The sequence below is a fragment of the Quercus lobata genome, chromosome 4, assembly GCF_001633185.2.
Source record: "Quercus lobata isolate SW786 chromosome 4, ValleyOak3.0 Primary Assembly, whole genome shotgun sequence".
NCBI classification, from domain to species: Eukaryota; Viridiplantae; Streptophyta; class Magnoliopsida; order Fagales; family Fagaceae; genus Quercus; species Quercus lobata.
Genome location: NC_044907.1, coordinates 14,802,303 through 14,809,694, shown reverse-complemented (window position 1 = coordinate 14,809,694; position 7,392 = coordinate 14,802,303). Strand labels below are relative to the sequence as shown.

Below are 7,392 nucleotides of genomic sequence, written 5' to 3'. Positions count from 1 at the left end.
AGTGTATAAAGTCAAAGAGGTTTGGGCTTCATACCAACAGTTGCAGTAGCCTATCTTTTTTTCCTATGTGGGACAAGCATGCTTCAAGTGTTAAAAGGAAGGAGAGTGAGGCAGTATTTATTGCATACAAGCTCACCCATCTGGCCATCTCCCTCTAATTTGCAATGTGGGACAAGAGACTCCTTCATGAGTGTAATGCTCAAGTCCCATGGTGGTTAGAAATAAATAAATTAAGAAGGAATTCTATAAAATGATTTTACTTGTGGAAATGAAGATCATCTTGCTGAGCCAGCTTGCAAGCACCTTGATGCCTGAGCTTCACTTGTTTTTCACTAATTGAGCCTGGGAGGTGGGCTAAGGCTTTGCTCATTTTGCTCAAAAGGCAAGCTTAGTCAAGCATTTGAAATTGGTGTTAAATATGACATTTTAAAGTCTGAGGATAAATTGGGTGAAATTTTAATCTTGAAATGAGCAATTGAAAGCTGATGCAGAGTTACATATTCATCTCCTTAATCATGCTAAGTTACATTGGTTTCCTTCACCCATAAATTGGGTGCACTAGTTCTTGAAATAAGGCGGTAAAAGATTTTGCAAACTTAAGATGCATTAAATAAGAAATCTTTTGTGCATCTCATAGACCCCACAGGAATGGGTACAACCTTTTTCTTGTGTGTATCTCATAGAAAATAAAATATTAAGCATTAGATATTTCTTAGTTTTGATTTGTGGTTTGAGCCTAGTTTTGGCCAGTGCATGAGGCTTAAACTTAGACCACCTTCAAGGTATGAGTCCTATGTGATTGTTTCCTATTCATATCAAATACAAAAATGTATTCCCTCATTTCCCCCTCTAAGGCTGTTTCATTTCTAACTGAAAGTTATACAGTGGGGTGAGGATATATATGTTGACTTGATCAGGCATCTGTTTTCTAGATGAAGCTTTTGTATCTATGGATGGGGGTTCTGTGTAATTTAATTCTGAAGTCATAGTGCTTACACCCAAAGCATCTGACATTTGGCTTTTGCTAGTGCCATCGCCTTTTTGAACAATGCTTTGGATGTATATACTTTTATCACATGAGGTGAACATCATGGAGGAAAACGATTCTTGGTTTCCAGATTAAGCACACAAAATTGTCTCTCATTTTTGTATTTGAGTTGTACGAAGTTTGATTAATAAGAATAGAAAATACGGTGGAACAGTCAGGATGATAGTTGGGCAGGTTTGAAGTGCTGCTATAATGCCTTATGCTTTTTAAATTTGAATATCACTGTTGTTGTCACTTCCCACGGGATTAAATATATTGCATATATCAGAACTCATCTTAATTTATGTTCTTTTATCTATGATAGTTGAAAGAAATGGCTGAAAGGTTACCTGTTGGTGCTGCAAGAAATAGCAATTCACCTTCCTTTGGTTCTTCCAGCCCCCCTATTACTCAGGATGTTTCTACTGCAGCCACCGACATGCTAAATGGTCACATGACCTGCCATGAACTGGATTCAAAAGGGTCAAGCAGCCTGGTGATTTCTAATGGGTCAAGCACAATTAGTAACCACACCTCAAGTCACTCTGAAGTGTTGCACCCAGAAGCAACTGCTAGGAGTAAGACCAGAACAGCAAAAGGTGAACCCACAAATGGGGATGAATGGGTTGAGCAAGATGAGCCAGGTGTTTATATCACCCTTGTTTCGTGAGGTGCCAAAGATCTTAAGCGTGTCCGCTTCAGGTATGTCATAACCAAATGTGACCTAGTTTCTTTTTCCTTAAGATGTTTCATGTACTCAAAACAAGACAGACATTTTCCCCTCATCTGGATTTGGTTCAATCCTGAAAACATTCATGCCAATTTAATGATAAAGCATAAGGGTTATAATTCTGGTATACAAGAACAACAGCAAAGTAAAAGATCACAAGACTGATTTCTAAAGTTAAACAAATCCAAAAACTACAGCATTGTAGTTTGAGAGTTTGATTGTACTTCACCTTGAGTACACCCCCGGTGTACTTTGTTTTGATTTTTTTAATAAAATTTTTCTTACTTATACAAAAAAAGAAAAGAAACAAAGACAAAGGAAAACAACTTTATGCCAGAGTCACTGCTGTAGTGGTCTCAGAGCAAGAAGCTGCAACTTGACAATGACTTGAGGCCTTTGGAGGTCACAAGTTTTCTTTTTCCACAATCTCACTAGATGCACCACATGAGACATAATGAAACAACAAATCATGCCATTACAGTCTCACCACTACCTTCCTTCACACATACAATACCTATCAGCTATAGCTTTATTATGCTTTCTTTGATTATTCACAGTCAAGCCCAAGAGCTGCTTGACATGCCTTATGTACTGCATTTGGTTGGGAAGAAACAGAGGGCTTTTGATGGTGTGGAGAAGTCTTTGGGTGAAGTCATGTAGAATTTGCTCCAAGTTTTGTCCTGTTTGATCTTGGCTCACTCTTGTTTATGGATCTTCAATGTCTTTTTGTGACTTAATTGGTGTTCTTAATTTTAGATCTTAAGTATTCCTCTTTCTTCTTTCTTCTTTTATGAGACTCAGCACACGCCCACATAACACACACTCAACTAATTTAATATCAGTTTGGGGCATCACAGCTTTCACATTCACCCTCAATTTTAAAATCATGTGAAAGAGTAGCAGTATTAGTTGGAGGCATCCATTTGACACTGAACGTGTAGTTTGTGAATGTTGTATGATCCACAATGAGAAAGTATCTCTTGCGTCCGTCCTATATAGCATCCCTATCACAGACGTGTGTGGGACCCACATGTCTGTGAGAGGGATGCTGTATAGGTGTGGGACCCACATGTCTCCACTATAGGAAGGGCCTGAAAATTACATTACATATAGAAAGATGGCATTGGATGTGCTTCGGCTTTAATCAAGCTTTCCAAACTTTCTCCACTTTCTAAAGTTTTTTTCCTATACAAAGAATTAGAGTTAAAGCCGTTTTCTATAGGACGACTCAAGATAAATCTCATCGCAAATATTTACTGTTTTTCAATTTGGTTACTTTATGTTGGGTCCTGGTCTCATGAGCCAAATTTCTCATTATCATTACTGGAAAGATTTGTGAGTATGATATTTCTTGTAAGTAACACTTATCAAAAAAAAAAAAAAAAAAAATTTCTTGTAAGTAATGAAGGTGGTTATCATCAACGATTACCTTTAGTGCGTTTTTTCCTCTAACTGCAGTCGGAAGCGGTTTAGTGAGAAAGAAGCAGAACAGTGGTGGGCATTAAACAGGGCTAGAGTATATCAGCAGTACAATATTCCGATGGTTGACAAAGCAAGTGTTGGCATGGGAAGGGAAGGTTTAGCTCATTGACCTACAAGATTCAAGATGTAAATGAGTTGGCAGTTTTCACATTCCAAGCTTCAAAATTGAAGGATTTTTTTTCTTCCCCTTTTTAATTCAGCTTTTAAGCTTGTCAGAAAAAAGAGCTGAATACCCCCAATTTTGTTTTCACAGCAGGGAGGGTTGTATTTCTTCTTCCCTTAAAGTCAATTCTTTTTTTCTATTCCCCTCCGTAAATGCATCCCTCCTTTTCTCTCTTTTTTCTGAGGCAAGTTGTGAAGTTGTTAGTCATGTAAATTCTTTGTAAGTAGGTTTACTGGTGTTATATTCAAAACTTTCTTGTAAATTTGTAATGTCAATGCATCTTCCATGTTTCTTTTAATTCCAATTGTTTGGGGGTAAATGCAGCTAAACCTAATGTGGATTATAAAGCAAGCCAGCTATAATATAGATACAACAGGACATCTAGGCTCGGAGTATCTTCTATTTATTTATTTTTTCATTTTATGAAAATGAGCAATTTTGTTAAAGATGTTGGGTTTATTTTAATTATCTAATGGCTCAAGAGGTCCAATTGTTATTATAAAGCCCTAAGCAAGATTGTCAAAATCCTGATGTTGGAACCTCTAAGTTTGGAATTTGAAGTTTGTCATTTATTCATATATTGGTGAGGAAGTAGTCAGTACCTTTTATAAGTAATGTGTCACAGTTATTATTTTTCTTTGATTCTTTAACATATATTAGATAATTTCCCGAGCATCGCGTGGATACTTGAGATTTCATTTGAAAATAATTTTTATTTTTTTAAGACCCATATATAATAATCATTTTTTTATATAGTATTAATGATGTTTCCCATCATATTATTGAATGCTTTGAAACTTAATTTTCTTAATTCATATTGTAAGGGTAAAACCCCCAAGTCGAACAATGGGCCTTGGGCCCCATACAGAGTCTAGCCACGATCGAGGAAAAAATGGGGCACTAAAAAGAATTCCAGCCCAACTCTGATAAGCCCAAACTTATTTAAAAAGACGTCCGAGGAGGAATGTCTCCTTGGACGTACCTAATATGGGCCCAACGTGCACCCTATCCCCAATGAGAAGTCACTCCCAATGAATATTGGTAGTAAGGATGATCCTTACAAAGCCAGGAGAAGGAAGAGAATATAGGACGTCCAGAGGGACACTACAACTGCCGCATTAAATGCAAGGAAGCTACTTTTCTGGCCGCATTAATGTGGAGAGGACAGGCGAACAGTGTTACCTTAGCCACTGCAACTCACAGAAAGGTAGGGTGGGTGTCCGATGGGACAGGCACTCAAGTGAAGGTCCAAATAATCAACAAGTGTAGGGCTCTTATCACTTTAAGGAAGCTATATAAGAGAAGGGCATCCCCATGAAGAAGGGATCGGAGAAAAGCCATAAGAAAGAAAGAAAGACTATAGCCTTGAATCAGGAACATAGGTGCACCCACTCATCTCCTCGGACCGAATATCCAGTGGATATAAAGGAAATATTCTTACATTCAACCGCTGCATGGCCTAAAATTAACTAACCTTCACTTTGTTGGGTCCTAGTTCTGTAACCCGCTCTCTACAAATTCATTGTCTAGGGTTCTTTGGGCTAGAATCACCAACTTGCTGAGCCTGAGCCCTAAAAATTGACCCTACAATAAGGACTAATTAAAATTTAAAAGATAAAGACTCTTTATTTTCTTGAGTTCATTGTTTCAAGACTTTCCTCTCTCACAAAACACAAAATATTTTGTGTTTCCACTCACCCCTTTTCACCAATGGCACTTCTGCTACTTTATATACACCTACCTATAGTCTTTTATCTGCATGCCATAGGTTAGGTGCTTTTTGATTTTGTTTTAGCCCTCACAATTTCTTGGTTTCTTTGTCATTTTTTTTATTACTATTTAGTGTGGTATTGGTATGAGCCTCAACCATAAAAGTAAAAAACAATGATTATTATGGAGTTTTCTTTGTTGTGAATCAAGATTATCTCAACTTTAGTTGCAACCCTAAGGGCACATTTGGTACACTATAATGATAATTACATGAGAATAGGAATAAGTATTACAAGGAATATATTAAGTTAGAATATAATAAATATTACTATTCATTAGTTTGGTGACCATTTAGGAATATAATTCTGAATATGCATTTACAATTTAGTAGAGTATAAAAAAGGTATAATTAAATCATTTTAAAGTCAAATTTCCTAAAATACACTTATTTTAGGGTGTTCAAAATAGAGCTAATAATTAACAATAAGGAAATTTTCTTTTCTTTTCTTTTGAAGATGTGGCAATTGATGACTTTCTAGGAAAAAAATTTTAAAAAGTTATTACATAAGGTAAAGGAATAGATATTCAGTATTTTTGATAAGGAATAGTTATTCCTCATTTTGAAAAATAACTATTCATTGTAATAAAAATATAACCAAACAACCGAATAGTTATGCCAAAGTATCTATTACATTACAGTGTCTATTATAGTCTACCAAACGTGCCCTAAGTTTAATTGCAGCTATTCAGGAATAGTGTGAAATGGTGTACAAATCACAATCATATTGTTAGTTCTCTCCATCAAAGCTACAATTAGGTAGTTCTTTACATAATTTTTATGTCCTTTCTAATGTATCTTTCACGTATAATATTTATCCACCTATATTTTTTTATTACGTTTGTTAGTGCTGTAAATTATAATTGTTATGGTTTGTTAAGATTAGTTTCAAATGATTTAATTTGTTGTTACTGTTGGGTTCTAAAACTTTAGGTTTAAAAGTATTAGAACTTCAATTTGTAATGTTGGCAAACCATGATCAAAACGTTTTAGTCTTTATTTTAGACTTGCTCAAAGTGTGTTTATATGTAAAGTTGGAATTGAGTGTTCTACAGGATTTATTGTGTAAATTTGCCTGGCTTGATCGATCGAGAATCAGACTCGATCGGTCAAAGCTCGTGCAGATTGTTTTTCTGCAAAATTTTCCAATTCAGCCTAAGCCCGTTTGTCGTGTAGGGTTTTATGTTTTGTCTTAAGTATAAAAAGAAAAACCCTAGCCACGTTTTAGGTTGCTCCTTATGCTGTGTGTGTGAATCTTTTGTGAGATCAAGAGGTGGTTGCCTTCACACATACTTAGGGTTTCTAAGATTCAAGATTATGTCAAGAACTTGGTGATCAATTCAGTTGCTGCATTAATAACTTAAAGATACACAAGCAGGTGTGCTTGTGCTTGTGCTTGCTGGGAATTCAAGAAAGAAGTAATCCATGGACTCAAAGCTGTCACGTGGTCATTTTAATAAGTTTCCTACTTGAGGCAACAATAGGATGTAAGTGGTCTAAGTCACTATTGTGTAAACTTCAATTATTTCATAGTGAATTCAGTTTTACCCTGAGGATAGTTAGGTTAAATCATCTCCAGGTTTTTTACCGGTTTGGTTTTCCTGGGTCATCATATCTTTATGTTCTTTATTTTCCGCACTTTACATTGATATTATATATTTGTGTTAACCTAGATCTGTTAATTTACCTAAGTTAATCATTTGGTTAAATAACTAGGTTAATCTGGTTGTGTTTTAAGGGGTCTAAAGACAAACAGTTACGGTTTTGATGTACGATTGTAAATTAATTAGCGTGCTCTTCTTCTCTATATAAAGACAAAGCTCACATGTAAAATTAATAATACAAGATTAGTTCTCTCATTTTTAACTTATAACTTTCTTGAATTTTAGAATTCTCTTTGTTTTTTTTTTAAAGGATATAAAAGCCATATTAGAGGTGATTAAATATTGATAAATGGAAGTGTATCTAGCCAATTTTTATTTATTTGATTATGTTCTCTATATGTTGGTACACAAATAATTTTGTTTCATTTAGATTACGAACAAAGTGTTTGAGATTGGGGTCTTGGGATTTAGTGGTGAGAATGAAGTGGTTGAGGAAGTGTTCAGTTTTAGAATAAAGTCTACCTTTTATCTAGATGTTATTTTATTATTTTAAATATTAAATTTATAATATAGTATAAAATCCTAGAAATTTCTAAAATCTATGTAATTACAATATAT

At 35.1% G+C, this 7,392-nt stretch overlaps 1 long non-coding RNA gene across 1 annotated transcript; it reads left to right on the top strand.

The window, feature by feature from the left end:
* Window positions 1–1,695: 1,695 nt before the first annotated feature.
* LOC115983759 lies at window positions 1,696–3,700 on the top strand. Its single transcript, XR_004090194.1, has 2 exons — window positions 1,696–1,729; window positions 3,216–3,700. It is a non-coding gene; the product is annotated as an uncharacterized LOC115983759 (long non-coding RNA).
* Window positions 3,701–7,392: the final 3,692 nt, after the last annotated feature.